Consider the following 18,057-nt stretch of genomic DNA (forward strand, 5'->3'; position numbering starts at 1 on the left):
CGGCGGCTCATTTATGCTCTCAGGAACATCCAACTGGGCATCCATGGGTTCCATGGAACTCGCGCAAGGCACCATGACAGTCAAGGAGTATCGCACACTGGTTGCAGACCACGTACACCCCTCCATGACGATCAGGTTTCCCGGCGGCTGTGGCATTTTTTAACAAGATAATGCGCTATGTCAAAAGGTCAGGAGTGTGATGAGTGGCGAGTTCCCATTGATATGCTGCCCCCTCCCAACTCGCCAGATCTGATCCTGATCAAACTTATCTGGAATGTTATTGAACGTGGCGACCGAGCTTATCGCACCCCTCCACCAGTTGACGTGAATTAGGTGACTCGTGTGAGCAGATGTGGTGCCAACTTCTACTAAAGGCCTCTGTGCTTCCATGTCACGACGCGTCGCCACTGCTAGTCCTGACAAAGCTGGACACGCCGGCTGTTAGGTAAGTGGTACTGGCTAATCAGTGTAAATTGTCTCTTTTCCCGAGTTCTGCCTTCAGCCGTTGTTTTTGCATTCGTTTCCTATATCTTTTTTTTTTTTTTTTTTTTCTCTCAGGTCCACGTCTTCCCGGTCTTCGACTTCTGCCTTTTCTGGAAATCTTTGTGTGTTCGAAGGTATTGCTTAAGTAGGCGGCATTCTTTTATATGTTTAGCAGAAATTTACAGTTTTCGTGGAACTCTTCCAGGTTCTGTGAACCATACTCGTTTGGTTTTCTTATCTTGAAAGTAGTCAAATATCCCTGTAGACATCCTGCTTGGGCTCATTCGTGTCATTTGCGATAAAAGTTGATCAATCTTTTCCTAATCGTGTCACTTATCTTCTCCACATACATGTGTGGTCGTACTTGTGACGCATTCTGTACTCCGTCAAGGAAAGTGGGACTGCAGCCAGACACGTAGTACTTGAACAATGATAACAAAACCAGCGGCTGTATTTCAATCTAACATCGTTTATTCCTTTTAACACATGCTACCAGTTTCTACACCACATGGTGTCATCGTCAGGCCCCGAACGTAACTTGCCACGTACAATCGTTTTCATATGCAATGAACAGAATCGTATGCAGAAGGCCAAAATTAACTCGATTCCGTACCTACCGTGGCAACAACAAGCCCAGCATGGCCAGCACATTTCACATGCGCGAGATTCGGCATAAATACCTTGAATGCACCTGGGCTCTACAGTAGCTGTAGACAATTACTGAAGATGCCCGCAACGGCTCTGGGCCGAAATATCGTGGCACATTGTTGACAGGGTCCGGCTGCACACCCGATAATTATTGGAATATACATTTGTTGTCTTTAAAATATAACGTATGTGTGTTAAAGTGATATGTAATTTTATTTATGTAAATAAACTGTTTGCAGAATTAATTTCAGACGGAGATTTTCATTGTTGGCAGCCATTACTGCCTGGATCACTAATTTGTTTACTTACGACCGCAGTGGATAGTTTATTCAGAGAAAACTAGGTGTTACCTATGACACGTTACTACGTACAGTAATTACTACTATTAAGATTTTCCAGAATTAAGCAAATGTTAGGTACACCAGACTGCAGACTGCCGAGTATGTTCCAGCAGTGACGGAGCTGACAGTTTTATCTTCTGCCGCAAGTATTAAATGTTCTGTGTAAGTTTCAGCAAAAGCTACAGTACATCGGCAACACGTATAAAGGACCAAATTCTCCCTGTAAATAAGAGAACATCATGATCTTGACTGAAAAATTGCTGTTGCGAGAAGAGGGCAACGTCTCACTTACATCATTGCTGGCCATTCTCCAGGAAGTTCTCCTTACCGTGAGACAAACAGTATTGCATAAGGGATGCATATAACAGTGCTGTAATTCTATTCTCAGGGCACTTCCTGTACAAAAGCGCGCAACTGCAAATGGCGTTGAACTATATGAGAAATATCAATTCATATTGTTACATTAGTAAAAAGCCTTTTAGAATTACAAATAATTGTAGCCTAGCCCTACCCCATTTTCTACCACTGAACTGTTCATTTGCATATGCTATTCTCGGATGAACTTTTCTAAATCACAGTTGAAGAGCAGAGGCTATAGTCCATCGTCTCCTTCTTTCACTCCTGATTTCAAAAGTATGAGACATCTGTCCTCTGAATTGTTTCGAAAGTGATACTAGTCACGGTTTGCTAGACCATCGTTTTGTCTTTTACCTGAGTGCTATTATTATTTTTAGTGTTCCATGCCTGAATTTGTAAGAAACAAAACCCTTTTAGGATCACTTTGTTGTGTCTATCTTTCTATCTGTCCAACTATTACGAACCTTTTTTCTGAGTAAGACATAGACTCATCAAGTTCAAATTTATGTCATATAATAAGATTCCGTGACGGTGTAGAGATTTTAAGCTTCTAAGTTAAAGCAACCAAAAGAAACTCACTCGTCAAAACCTAAAGGATACTTCCTTTTGACCTAGAGTCATAAACTTTGCATAGATGCAAAGTTTCACACTACAAATAAAGGAAAAAACCCGAAAATAGTTACTTTGTAATTATATCACCGTTCTGTTCTGACATTTTCTCTCTTGAACAGGTTGACGTATCAAGTTCAAATTTATGTCAAATACTGAAGTCTATGATTCATTGGCGGTATAAAACATGTACAAGCGTCTAAGTCAATTAAATCAAAAAGTATTTTGGCGCTTTAAAAGCCACACATCGAAACCTATAGGGTATTTCCCTTTACACATCAAATCATGAAATTCGGAAAGAAGCAAGGTTTCACACTACAGGTAAAGGAAAAAATCCGAAAATTGTTAATTTGTAATTATTTAAAACGACCAGATATATGCTGGCGTCTTTTATCCGTCTGTCTTTTTGTCAGTCTGTCTGCTAATACCCCTCTTCTCGTGAACAGGTTGGCGTATCAAATTAAAATTTATGTCACTCACTAAGGTCTATGATGCCTTCGCGGTGGAAAAAATTTAAGCTTCTAAGTTAACGCAATAAAAGATACACCCATTTATGCCACCTATTTTGATGCTCCCAAACTAACTCATCGTTGACGTAGAATCATGAAATTTGACAAGAAGATTTCACAGTACAAGTTAAGTAAAAGAAAAATCTGAAAATGGTTGCGAGGTGCCGGGGCTAGTAGTGTATTTATCACTAAATTCTACTAGAATCCACATGTGTAAATCATGCTCTAAGCCCCCCCTATTCTAACTCCGACTTTTGCTGTTGCACAAGGATAAAACAAATACGCGAACTGACTCTAATCAACCCTGCTAGTGGAGTAGAAGAGAGTTTGGCACCTGCAATAATTTAATTTGATAAATAAGTTAAATAAACAAAGGTTTCATTAGCATAGTGAGGAATGATAGGGTTGCTCTATTGATTAACAGAAAGAAAGTTCTGTCCAAAATAACAATATGATTTATTAAGATTAAACGCAGAATAGTAAAAGAGACACAGGAAATATAAAACATCAAATTGGCTAAAATTGGAGATTCATACAAACACAGTACAGGTGAAGTTGTCCCTAACTTAGATCGTGAGGTTTAAGACGAAGTGGTATGTGGAGCCAATTCCTTTCCACTCAAATCTCAAGAGAGACACACAGCTAACCCAATAGTAATTGCTGCTACTCGAAACTGAACAAAGTTAGAAAAGGATGAACAGGCGCGCTCTGCTGAGCTCTGATTATCACCTAGGAAAATCCCTATCTGCCGGTGCTGCGGACGTACATTACCAACAGTCTTCTTATCTCCCAGAACACGATCTGGCGTACCGCAGGCGAGGGCTGGTTGCTCCGACGTCCTCGACCGAAAGGCGACTGCCGACTACCCAGAGCACCCGTACAGGCCGAACACCGAACATTCCCGCCCCCACGACAGTGGCCGTGGTTACGTTCCAATCAGCAACTCGAAAACCGGCGGAAATTCCACTCCATTGCCGGAGCACTACCATTCCACCAATGGAGATACTTGGCGCCAATTTCTGTGCTGATTTTGCAGAAAGTGCGGGAATTTTCCCGCCGCAACTGCGTGGGTACACAAGTCATTCCCACGCCTCGCTGGTAGCCCGCCAGAAAAAGTGTTTTCGCAAAGTTTCTCTGAAGTAACGGAACCTCTAGCCCAGCCGCTACTTCACACCCCAGCGGGCGTGTCTCTTGACAATGTCGGCGTCTGAAAAGCATTCACTCGACTGCCTCACACACGTCGGCTTAACTCTCTCCAGTTCCACAGTGCCCGCCTGTCACCGGCCCACCCGGGTGACGAGAGACGCTGCGTGGGAAGTACGCGTGTTAAGGAAAAGCAACCCTCCACCGCATGCAACTAGAGAGGAGAATCGTAAGATAGAAATATGAGAGGGGGCTCATGCCACCTCTCATTGCCCCTACGCCATTTTAGATTGTAATTGGTGAGCGGTTGGCTCACTTAGGAGCAAGGTAGTGAGTCAATCGCCCAAGAACAATCTTACAAAGTGACTCCACATACCGCACTCTATAAAAAAGATCATTGCAACTGAAAAATGCAACTCATAGAGGGAGGATTATTTATGATGTAGCCAACTTCACCTTCTTAATATTGAACACTAACACTCACATCACACATCCATACCCAGGGAGCCCCTTCCCAAACACCGATTCACGCAGACATTCACTCTCTAAATATGGCCCGGGCATCTGAGCCAAATATGGAGCAGTTTATTCTTTACAATCAGAGTTGGAGTGCTCCGCAATTAAATGCCCAAGATGTTACAACAATTTTAATCATTAAACTAACCTGAACTCACTCACACATGATACTATATAAGTTAACAATCTCTTTGTGAGCTTTCAGAATCTAATTACAACCTCCGATTCATTCTGTCTCCCTGCAGCAAGAATAACCTTTACAAAATGTTCCCTGAACTGATGGTCCATTCACAATGACAGTGGTGGTATCTGCTTCAGTTTATGGGGACTTCAGGCACACTGTTTGCATACACACAACAATAAACACAAAATACAAAAAAAACATGGTGTGGAGAACAATACAGTAATCTGTAATAAGAATTACAGTGTAAAACACAAACGCATACAAGGTATGACATACATTACCAAAACAACATAAGAGAAAGAAATTTAAGAAAAAAAACAAGGTTCATGGGGCATCAAATTGTGCGTGCACATTGCACAAAGTTCACGACTGTGCTGAGAATGAGGCACTAAATCACATTGTTAGAAATATCCGTGGCACTTCACTGATTCCACTGTACTGACATCACATAAGGCTAAACGTCGGTTGTAGTTGCTACGTTGTGGCAACAGCAATAGGGAGTTCTGGAGTGTCTGCAGTACGCTGTTGAGATTGTAGTCAGACCCACGCATATGATCACGGCCGTATGGTAGGAAGACACAGTGATAGGCTCTCCTCACGTCGATTAATTGTCTCTGAGGTCTACTCGTTGGGATACATCACTAGTCTAGGTCTCTTTTCTCGCTGGACAGAACTTTATGTTTCCCAATATTGCAGTTCGACGAGGGATGATGGCACGTGGAGTGACTCCACAAGTGTGTGAGGTCATCCATACAGGATCGAACTAGGAGCTACTATTGTTAAAAACTGCTCTCTAATAGAGAGGAGAAGTAAGACATGAGACCATACATTTGTTAGTGTGGCACGATACTGCTTTGTGTATGCAGATCGGCCAATGCTAGTGAGTTGTAAAAACCCAAACAGGTGAGTATAGAGCGTCCCTTTCTGTCCTGAGGCACATGAGGCGCAGGTTCTGACACGATATGTGATCTTCTTCGTGTACTCACGACAACGTGGTCTGCCGCAGGGAATCCCTCCAAGCGGCTGCCGCGTCCGGAGAGCTAGCAGGCTGTCGCGTGTCAGGGTCAACGGCCAGCCCCACTTTCGCTTGTGGCGGGGCAAGGGTCCCGTGTAATCCCTCAGGTAGGCAGCCGGGTGACTGTCAGCGTGTAGGACGGGACGCTCGCCCTCTAGCAGGTAGCCGAAGACCTCTTGTTTTTGCGCTGGCTGGCCTCTGCATTGCCACGTTCCTCGTCATCTGTACAATTCTTACAAAAGTCTTATGCCTAACTTTTTCCCATGACCTTCTATGTTATAATAAATTTACATAATGAAACATTGATGGTCTGTCATTTCAGACACTCTTATTTTACTTTTATAGTTATTAATCTATGGCAATCATTATAACATCTAATCTAGACATGGAAATAATTTATTTTGATATACGTGTAGAGACCGATCTCAGTAAGTACATGGTGTGTGATAACTGATGCTTTGTAATGGATGAACAACTAAATGTGCGGGCCCGCACTAATATTACTATTAATTATATAGATCGACAGTAGACATGCTTCAAGAATTAACTACCATATCCCAACGATCTACATTCTACGTCTTTTAATTAAATTATGTTGTTATGCAGGTCTAAGTTTTACTGTGCTATAAAGAACATGCAACTACGCTACTTTCGCTCGCCCGTCGTCCCTCCATCTCGGGTCTGTGGTTTGGTGACCTGAAAAATAGCAACTCAACAGGCGCGCGCCACACTTGTGGTAGAAAACCCCCACAATATTAATCTAGTTATTGTTAAATCCTACAGTTTAACTTATCCTAGTATCGTACTTTCCCTTTTATTTATTTATTTATTTATTTTATTTTATTTATTTATTTATTTATTTATTTATTTATTTTTTTTATTTACCTTATACAATACCCTTACATAGTTCCTGTTACGCTGAGATGTCTTGCTGCTCGCCGCTATTGACGACAGTGATGTGCGCGCCGTACGACATGACCTCCGAGTTTTCATTACGCCTCACTGAAACTCCAGAGACTGGGTTAGCCATGGCTATACACGACAATAAATTTATAGTTGCAACTTCCTTCTCTATGTGAAGCGGTTTTCGCGATCTAAGTACACCTTTCCAGAAGCAATGTAATATGACCAAGCCAGGACTGGTTCCTGTTGAGGATTCAGACACCCAACACACGCCAGCTACACAGTATGTCACGAATATCCAAGTACAATTCCTTGGTGATTCATCTGTGACAAAAACGAGCAGCACGCTAAATCCCCAACCAGCACATTAGCATGGTAGGCTTTTATGCCCTCATTTCTCTCGTCTAGGGCACCATTAGAGTCAAATGCTCACAGGTTCACCCCGACTTGCAAGACAACGATACCGGCGCAGCTCTGCAAAAACTATACTGCCCATATTCACCCTCGAAATCGCGCAATATACCACAATCGTGCAGTGCACTGACGCGTGCCTGCAAGCATTGGTATGAACGTCTCACGAACTGGTTGTGGCCGCTATGGAGCGTATCACGACCTCTCAGAACGCTTCTAAGAGCACGTTCTTGTATGCGCCCGTTTGTGCGACGTCTCGTCACTCATCCTTATCCCTTAACATGGACACCAGATAGGAAAGGACAAAAACATTGCTCATGAAAAGGTAGTGTCTCCTACTCCATCGACATTGGAGATCGCAAACATAAACAAAAAGAGGATAGCAGCAGTAAATTCTTATGCAAGACAACGCAGCGTGTTAATACTTTAGCAGTCTTAATCTATTAATGTAACGATTATTGTTCCCCGAACAAAGGTTCATATATTTGCCTATTCTACTATGTACATTTCTTACACTACTACTATTCTACGAACTCCTTTATGTGAGATATGTGGTGGAGTCCTATGGACTTCTTTCCTTTCAGCGTCTCCAATTCATAAGCATTGTGGTGAGCTGCTCTCCTTATACGGTACGGGCCGTTGTAAACAGAATAGAATTTTTGGCATTTCATTTTTTGTTTGTTCGAAAGTCGGAAAGACTTAACGAGCACCTTTTGTCCAACTTGGAAGTGTCGTAGACGAGCTCCCCTGTCGGCACGTCTCTTCCTGACCTCTGCTGCAGCCCGTATCCTCTTGAGAGCCAAATCCACTATGGCTTGGTGCTGCGTTCGCGCCCTTGGTGGGAAGTTTACGACCTTGGTTATCAAGTCCTTAGGAATCCAGTTTTTTAGTACTGTAATGGGTGCCAATTTTGTTATCCCATGGGGTGCCTCATTGATCACCTCCTGGAAGTCTTTAAGGAAAACGTCCCATGTCGTGTGCTGTTTGTTACAGTACAACCGGCACAAGTTTCCGAGTTCTTTAATAACCCGTTCTGCAGCATTCGAGCTCGGATGGTGTGAAGATATAAAAATGGGATCAATTTTACATCGACGCAACGTCTCCTTCCATGTTTTTGACTTAAACTGTGGCCCGTTATCAGAAATGATTCTACTCACATGACCAACCTGTGGTAGGAAATCCCGGATGAGGGCTCGTGATACAGTTCGTCCTGTCGCCCTCTTCAGTGGCGTAAAGGTAACGTATTTGGACGTTAGTTCAACAAACACTAATACGTAAGTATATCCTCTTCTTGTTCTTGGCAAAGGTCCCATCAAATCTGTTGCTGCTAATTGTCTTAATTTGGTCGGTACGATTGGGTATAATGGTGCCTGCATGCTCACAGTGGTGTGCTTAGCCTTTTGGCAGTCTTTACACACCGACAGTACCCTCCGAATTCGACGCTCCATGTTTCGAAAGTAACACATGGTCCTTAGCTTGAGATTGCACTTGCGTGGTCCGAAGTGTCCATAGCTAAGGTGAGTATGCCATATAACCTTGTTTATTAGGTGTTCAGGGATGCATACCCCCCATTCAGTGTCATTGGTATAATTTCGGTGGAAAATTATGCCTTTACGCAAGAGGTAGAACTGCCTGATGGTGGCGTGTCTTCTGTCTATCCATTTCTGCTTCAATAACACTAGGGCAGGGTCCTTGTCTTGCTCCTTCTTGATGTCCTGCATACTACAGGTAATAAAATTCTCAAAGGCTACTTTCTGCATATAGTAAAGGCAGTAGTGATTTTCCTCTAGATCTTCTTCCATGTTGTGCTCAAATCCGATCGGTGACCGTGATAAGGCGTCTGCAATAATGTTCTGACTGCCGGGGATATATTCTATCGAAAAGTTGTACTGCTGTAGATATGATGCCCACCTAATGAGCCGCCTGTGATTAAGCTTTGCAGTCATCAAGAACTCGAGTGCCTTGTGGTCTGTGTAGACTTTCGTCTGGCGACCAAACAGAAGGTATCTGAATTTTTCAAACGCCCATACAATAGCCAGCGCCTCTAACTCGGTTACTGAGTAATTCCTCTCGCTCTTGGCTAGTACTCTGCTAGCAAACGCAATTGTCTTCCACACCCTGTTTCCTTCATGTACATAGTCTTGGAACACCATGACACCCAGACCGGAGTATGAACTGTCCGTTACTATGCAAAGCTCTTCAGCTAAATTAGGGTGTGATAGGATGGGTGCTTGTAATAATGCGAATTTTAATGTTTTCCATTCGGATTCGGCCGCCTCATCCCATTCCCAAGGAATCTTCTTTCCTGTAAGTTGATGCAACCGAGGACTGCTCTGAGTTTTGACATGTATAAAGCGGTTGTAAAAATTTATGATCCCCAAGAACCCCCTTAACTGCTTCTTTGTCGTAGGAATGGGAAACTTTTCAATCGCTTCGATCTTTTCGGGATTTGGCGCAATGCCCTCACCCGTGATGATATGTCCTAGAAATTTCACAGAGGACGTCCCAAAATTCGATTTTTCGATATTGATAGTCACACCGTATTCCTTGAATGTCGCTAGGAGTTCACCGAGGACCGCATTGTGCTCTCCCCAAGATTTCTCCGCGATCAGCAAATCGTCCACATAGCTGGTGACATGACGTTTCAAATTATCGCTTAGTATGCCGTCCAGCCCCCGAATGAATGCGGCAGATGAAACGTTCAAACCAAATGGTAGACGACGAAACCGGTAACATCTTCCAAATGCTAAAAAGGCTGTGTACTGTCTGCAATTTGGATGGAGCTCGATCTGCCAGAAACTCGATTTTAGATCAACTGATGAGAAGATTGATATTCCATGGAAGTTTTGTAAGAGTTCCTCTAATCGTTCCGGTCTGTCTGCTTCGGGTTCTATTATGGTATTAATTTGTCGCGAGTCCAAGACTAAACGAATACTACCATCTGCCTTCTCGACTACTCTTAACGGGTTATTATAGGCTGAAGCCGTAGGTTCTATTATTCCTTCACTCAGCATTCGCGTAATTTCAGCTGCTACTTTCTGTCGATATGCCAAGGGGATTGGATAGGGTGGCACACGAAACTGGTTGTGCGGACGTACACGAAATTCATATTGGAAGTTCTTTATTGATCCTGTCTTGGGAAGGAAGACCTCCGTATGTTCTACTAGTAATTTATGAAGTTCTTTGCGGTGTTCGCCCCTTATATTCTTTATTGCTTCCACTTTTTCTCCTATTTTCTCCTTTATTTCTCCCATTATTCCGACTTCATTCTCATCCGTGTCCTCTCCCCTATCCGCAACGTCGTCCTGTTCTTCCTTTCTGTCTTTCAGACACGCATAGTTTATCCGAACACAGTTAGACGGTAGTTGAGCTGGGATCAGCTGATCGTCGAACTTAATGTGGACGGGATTCCCTTTCCTCAAAACCACTTCACCTCGTCCTAGATCAACTATCGCTTCATGTTCATTTAGGAAGTCCGTTCCTATTATCATGTCGATCGCCAGATTTGGCACGATCCAGAAGTTAGACTCTATTTTGTGTCCTTGGCAGGAGAATTCCAGTCTTGTTTGTTGGGTGACCTCCGTACATTTACCCGCTAATGCCCCTTTTATTTTGGTTTTCTTAACCGATAGGACAGGCCAGTCCATCTCCTGAGAGCACCTCTTGTATGCTGCCTCAGATATTGCTGTTATGTAGCTTCCACTATCTATTATCGCATTCAGACTCTTTTCAGCTATTGCTACTGTGATAAGAGGCTGCCGATCATGTCGAGGAGTTGCTTTATGTTCCTCGAGCAGGATTTCTGATAAATCTTCGTAATGTATCATCCGTAGTTGGCCAGGTCCGAGATTACGTGCGAAATTCCGGCGGCCTGTGTTCGCACTAGTCTGGCGTCAATCCCTAGTTAGGCTCCCCCTCCTCTGACGTGCATTAGGATTTGCGGGTCTGGTTTCAATCTCCTGGTTCCACCGTTGTCCTTGGTTTCGCTCTCTCCAATTACGGTCGCTTTGCCGTTCGTTATTCCTTCTATCCCAGATTCCTTGTCTAGATTGACCCTGCTCCCTGACGTTCTGGTTTCCGTGTCTTTGGTTTCCATAACCTTGAATAGCGTAACCTTGACTTCCGTAACCCTGGTTTCCTAACTGACCAGTGCGATTATGCAATCTGCTGTCGTCTTCTGTTCCTGGCCGGTGGTATTTGTTACTTTGCCCCTTCTTCCTGTCCTTTGCGTCTTGTTTATCAAAGACTACTTCGAGTTCGCGCAATAGAATCTTGAATGCTTCTATGTCAGCTCCACACTTGCCGACAAGTGTCTGTTGGTACCTAACTGGCAATTTGGAAAAGCAAAATTTAATGATTTCTCCGTTACTATATGGACTATCTAAAAATTGATTCTTCTTGAGTAAATCATCAAGAAATTTGGTTGCGCTCCTATGCCCGGACACTTCCAGTTCAGGACAAAATATTATTTCCTCTTTAATCCTATCTTGCGTTTCCTTTGACCAGTAGGTCCGCAGGAATGCACCAACAAATTCCTGATAAGTCCGACACGTCACTGCCACACCCCGCATCTTTTCCGCGGCTTGGCCTTCGATGTGTCCACACATGAATTCTAATTTTGCCTGGGTTGGCCATGATGCCGGTAATGAATTTGTAAACTGCATCACCCAGCTCTTCGGATGCATCGACCCTCCATTTTCTTTGAACTTCTGGAATTTCAGTATCGACAGGAAGTGATTGTGATCAAAATCCTGTCTGATCCTAGCACTGGAGTTGTCACTCGTTTCCGATACTTGCACGTCTGCTGAGTGTCCTGTTCTATCTTGCTGATAACTGTGATGTGCAACCTCTGTATCACAGTGGAAGTGGCACTCAGAATTCACTCTCCTAAGTGGGCTATAATTATTGGAGCTATTACTTGCTGTTTCTGCGTGTGCATTGTTAGTTCCGCACTCTGTCACTGGGCTAGAGCACGGCGGGCTTTTCCTCGGAGACACAATTCTGTGTACTCCATCATGGGTATCCGAACGCGCAGTGCTCGTGTGCCCGTTTTGCTCTAGTTTTGCTATCCGACTCTCTACTTCTTCCATTCGTTTCGTGGAGTTCGCAACCGCGATATTACCTTGAGTTTTTAAGAATGCTAGGGATTTTGAGTGGGATTGTGTTGTACGTCGCAAGCGCCCTGCGAGTTTAGAAGTTGCTTCCGCGACTTTCATTGCCCCTGTTGCTGCAGTTTTGGCAAGGCCTGCTACTTTTTGTGCTACCGTTGACATTTGTTTTGCTTCTCCACATTCTTTCTTTATTGTTAATAATTCCCCACGAATTTCCCTTATATGCGAAATTATTGCCTCCGTGTCCTTCTTACGCTGTTCGTCAGCTTCTTCCTTCTCCTTCTTACGTTGTTTCTCCTCTTCTTCCTTCTCCTTCTTACGTTGTTTCTCCTCTTCTTCCTTCTCCTTCTTACGCTGTTCGTCAGCTTCTTCCTTCTCCTTCTTACGTTGTTTCTCCTCTTCTTCCTTCTCCCTCTTACGCTGTTCGTCAGCTTCTTCCTTCTCCTTCTTACGTTGTTTCTCCTCTTCTTCCTTCTCCCTCTTACGCTGTTCGTCAGCTTCTTCCTGCTTCTTACGCTGTTCGTCAGCTTCTTCTTTCATTGATCGTAGGAAGCTCAGTATTGGGTTTACGTCATCTTCTTGATCCTCTTCAAACATGGGCGATGTAACTCTGGACACCTGGGCGCTAGAGCTCTGACGTGACCGAGCTGGCCTCTGTCTGCACTCGTTCGTTTGACTATAAACTTCTGCTACCGTCTCGACCTGTGTGCCTGTCTCTGTTTCATCCTCTACTTCACTATCATAATCACGGCCGCAACGCAGCTCTGAGATCGCGTCCAAATCACCTTCCTCATCAATGCCCCTGGCGTCCTGTCCTGCTAAAAATGTGCCCATCTCATCTCCGAACCTATTCCCGTCAGTAAACTGCCCCTTATCCATTATGCTATCCTCTTTTGTTTTAGCTTCGCCCGATAATAGTCGTGCCTTACTTCTCGTTATCATTCATAAAAACAAATTCATCTAAAATGCACAATAAAATTAATCTACTCCATATATTTTTTACACATAAACATAAAATTTCAACAACGCTGTTCCAACGCTGTAATCACAAACACAATTTGATGTGGTACAGAAACCGCACACAAATCCGACAAAGTGCGATGCGGTACAGACACCACATCAGCGAAACACAAAAAAAACAATGAACAAATAATATATACACTGAAAACAAAAACTGTAGTCATGCGCCGCTACTTAAAACTAAACGCGGAACTACCAAAAAAAACTTGGGTATTAATCATTAAAAAAATAGAGAGAAAAAAAATTGAATGTTCCTACTAAGAATCCTGTTTGTTTATCAGAGATTCACAGGAAAGATCCGAGGCCAAGGGTCGCCATATTATGCGAGGTGCCGGGGCTAGTAGTGTATTTATCACTAAATTCTACTAGAATCCACATGTGTAAATCATGCTCTAAGCCCCCCCTATTCTAACTCCGACTTTTGCTGTTGCACAAGGATAAAACAAATACGCGAACTGACTCTAATCAACCCTGCTAGTGGAGTAGAAGAGAGTTTGGCACCTGCAATAATTTAATTTGATAAATAAGTTAAATAAACAAAGGTTTCATTAGCATAGTGAGGAATGATAGGGTTGCTCTATTGATTAACAGAAAGAAAGTTCTGTCCAAAATAACAATATGATTTATTAAGATTAAACGCAGAATAGTAAAAGAGACACAGGAAATATAAAACATCAAATTGGCTAAAATTGGAGATTCATACAAACACAGTACAGGTGAAGTTGTCCCTAACTTAGATCGTGAGGTTTAAGACGAAGTGGTATGTGGAGCCAATTCCTTTCCACTCAAATCTCAAGAGAGACACACAGCTAACCCAATAGTAATTGCTGCTACTCGAAACTGAACAAAGTTAGAAAAGGATGAACAGGCGCGCTCTGCTGAGCTCTGATTATCACCTAGGAAAATCCCTATCTGCCGGTGCTGCGGACGTACATTACCAACAGTCTTCTTATCTCCCAGAACACGATCTGGCGTACCGCAGGCGAGGGCTGGTTGCTCCGACGTCCTCGACCGAAAGGCGACTGCCGACTACCCAGAGCACCCGTACAGGCCGAACACCGAACATTCCCGCCCCCACGACAGTGGCCGTGGTTACGTTCCAATCAGCAACTCGAAAACCGGCGGAAATTCCACTCCATTGCCGGAGCACTACCATTCCACCAATGGAGATACTTGGCGCCAATTTCTGTGCTGATTTTGCAGAAAGTGCGGGAATTTTCCCGCCGCAACTGCGTGGGTACACAAGTCATTCCCACGCCTCGCTGGTAGCCCGCCAGAAAAAGTGTTTTCGCAAAGTTTCTCTGAAGTAACGGAACCTCTAGCCCAGCCGCTACTTCACACCCCAGCGGGCGTGTCTCTTGACAATGTCGGCGTCTGAAAAGCATTCACTCGACTGCCTCACACACGTCGGCTTAACTCTCTCCAGTTCCACAGAGCCCGCCTGTCACCGGCCCACCCGGGTGACGAGAGACGCTGCGTGGGAAGTACGCGTGTTAAGGAAAAGCAACCCTCCACCGCATGCAACTAGAGAGGAGAATCGTAAGATAGAAATATGAGAGGGGGCTCATGCCACCTCTCATGGTTAAATTGGAATTATATCGTGTAAAAAATATCATTTTGCCATTAGAACATACACCGCATTCATAATCAGTCAAAAACATAACAGACAAACATTACTGCATGCAAAACATAATATGTAGTCATGTTTTAGTAAGTTAATAAAAAGTATTTTATTGAATCTTCTGTATCTACATGGATAAACTGAAGTTTATACATAAACTAAAGCTTCTTTTTGTATGTTCGGCTTAGTCTGAGGAACTACTGTAGAGATTTTGAGACTGTCTTGGTATACCCGTGACCTATATCATTCCAGTATCTATATCGCAAATAGGCAAAACTCTTTGAGGTTTTAGATTCCCGAGATGGATGAACTATGTGTATATACCCAACTACATTGGCATCGAACCCTCAGTGCGCGAGCTACACTCGCACTTGACCAACTTTTTACTCATCTTTTCCCTTTCATTTCACTGAAATACGGGAAATTTTACATATCGTTGCTTTTTCACGTGTTTTTGTCAGTAGTATAAATTAGAAATGAGCATCAGTTTTATTGTTATGCTACGGTTTATTATTACCACGTTTAGTTTTGAGTGAAGCAAATTTTCAGTTTCATACAATATTTTTTATTACATTTGTACTAAATGGAACTGCTATACGAGAGGGATCCGCCCGGCGGGCTTGTGTCGCGGTCCAGTGAGCTGGCCAGTCTGTGGACGGTTTTTAGGCGGTTTTCCATCTACCTCGGCGAATGCTGGCCGGTTTCCCTTACTCCGCCTGAGCTACACTATGTCGGCGATTGCTGCGCAAACAAGTTCTCCACGTACGCGTACACCACCATTACTCAACCACACAAACATACGGTGTGAGACGTTCCTTGGGAGGGAGGGGGATCCATCGGGGGCCGAACCGCACAATAACCCTGAAAGAGTGGTTCGGTGTGGGGCGGTGGAGGGGTGAAGTGGACTTCGGTAGTCGTCAAGGGGTTGTGGACCACTGCGGCTGCAGTGAGGACGGACCCTCTCTGTCATTTCTAGGCCTCCGGTTAATATACAATACAATACTGGGTACAATTATTTAAGAGGTCTTCAAGCCACTCACTTCTCTGGGAATCTATTCCATATGCTCGTATCTTCGCTAACGGTCTGGAGTGGGGTACCGCGTCAAATGTTTCTTTGAAATCTAGAAATATGGAATTTGCCTCTTGCCCTTCGTCCATAATTCGCTGGATATCGTGTGAGAAGAGGGTTAACTGAGTTTCACACGAGCGATGCTTTCTAAGACAATGCTGATTCGTGTGCAGAAGCTTCTCCTTTTCAAGGAAATTTATTGTATTTGAACTGAGAGTATATTCAAGACTTCTGCAGCAAACCGACGTTATTTTTGCGTGTCCGTTCTTTTACCCTTCTTATACATATCAGCCATCTGCGCTTTTTCCCAGTCGCTTCGCGATAAATGCAAGCTAAGTAAGGGGTCAATGCCGTAAAGAACTCTTTTTAAAGCAGAACTGGGATTCCATTTGGACCTGCCAACCTATTTCGTCCATGAGGGATTCTGTTCGGTGGCAAAACCCCAAGATAAGATGGCAGATCGAATAAGAATTGAGAAGGTCTGAATCGAACGTGGGAAAAAAGAAATTTATGGCACAACTTTACTAAAAGAAAGGGTCTGCTCACAGTACATGTCCTGAGTCATCAAGGATATTGTTGAAAACCATTCGAAAGCCAGGTTCGCACAAAATATATTTTGTTCAAAACAACCGGTTTCAATAGTCTTTGCAGTCATCTTCAGGTCTTAAACATCTTTTTGTAGTAAAACATGTTCATTTTACTCGGTACGTCATGCAAAAGATATCACGTAGACAAAAATCAGCACGTTATAAACGTTTGTCATCGCTAAAATATTTAAAAACGCAAAGAACCTTGTCTAAAAGGCCATGTCCACATGCCTATTGCTCACAGACGTTCGTTACATGATAGAAATACGGTACACAATAGCACATATGTTTTCATATGATGCCGGCCGGTGTGGCCGAGCGGTTCGAGGTGGTTTAGTCTGGAACCGCGCAACCGCTACGATCGCAGGTTCGAATCCTGCCTCGGGCATGGATGTGTGTGATGTTGGGTTGGGATGCTTTGGGGGAGGAGACCAGACAACGAAGTCATCGGTCTCATCGGATTAGGGAAGGACAGGGAAGGAAGTCGGCCGCGCCCTTTCAAAGGAACCATCCCGGCATTTGCCTGGAGCGATTTAGGGAAATCACGGAAAACCTAAATCAGGATGGCCGGACGCGGGATGGAACCGTCGTCCTCCCGAATGCGAGTCCAGTGTGCTTACGGCTGCGCCACCTCGCTCTGTGTGTGTGATGTCCTTAGGTTAGGTAAGTTTAAGTAGTTCTAGATTCTAGGGGACTGATGACCTCAGAAGTTAAGTCCCATAATGCTCAGAGGCATTTGAGCCATTTGATCCATTTGTTTTCATATGTTTACATATGTGTCCAGCGTATGTAAGCAGATGAGCTGTTGTGTGCCGCAGTTGTCATGTGACAAGCATCTGTGAGCAATATGTATGTGGAAGTGGCCTTTTTTATAAGGTGTTTTGTGTTGTTAAATATTTTAGCAATGACAAACGTTTATAACGTGCTGAGTTTTACGCACCTGGCATCTTGTCCTTGAAGTTCAGAATAAAATGAACAAGTTTTACTAGAAAAAGATGTTTGAGACCTGAAGATAACAACAGAGACTGTTGAAACCGGTTGTCTTGAACAAAAAATATTTTGTGCGATCTTGGTTTTTGAAAGGCTTTTCACAATTAAAACAGTTCGCCCTTTCGTACTCTCATAATAAGAAAATTCAATCAAGGAAATGTCAATTTGGTACTGGAGGGAAGTGGGCAAGGTTAAATGTGTGGAGGGAAACCAGGGCTTGAGTGCTGTACGCTAAACTAGTTCAGATGGATGCAGGTTGCAGTAGTAATGCAGACATGGAGAGGCCAGAGGATTGCCTAGCATGGTGAACTGCATCAAAGCAGCCTTCGGGCTGAAGACCACAACAACAACACCCTAGAGACCGTTGCAGGTTGTGTTTCAAACGGCGTTAACGCGCAACAGATGGGACAGGGGCCAAGTACGGCCTAATAGGCCTACTACAGCGACGGTTCACTATTTCTGGCCGGTGCAGCAGCACCTACAAGGCTTGCGTGTGGTAACGAGCAGTGGCAAACACGGCTGCCGCGGCAACGCGCGGCT

This window comes from Schistocerca nitens, chromosome 4 (genome assembly GCF_023898315.1).
Source record: "Schistocerca nitens isolate TAMUIC-IGC-003100 chromosome 4, iqSchNite1.1, whole genome shotgun sequence".
In the NCBI taxonomy this organism is placed as follows: Eukaryota; Metazoa; Arthropoda; class Insecta; order Orthoptera; family Acrididae; genus Schistocerca; species Schistocerca nitens.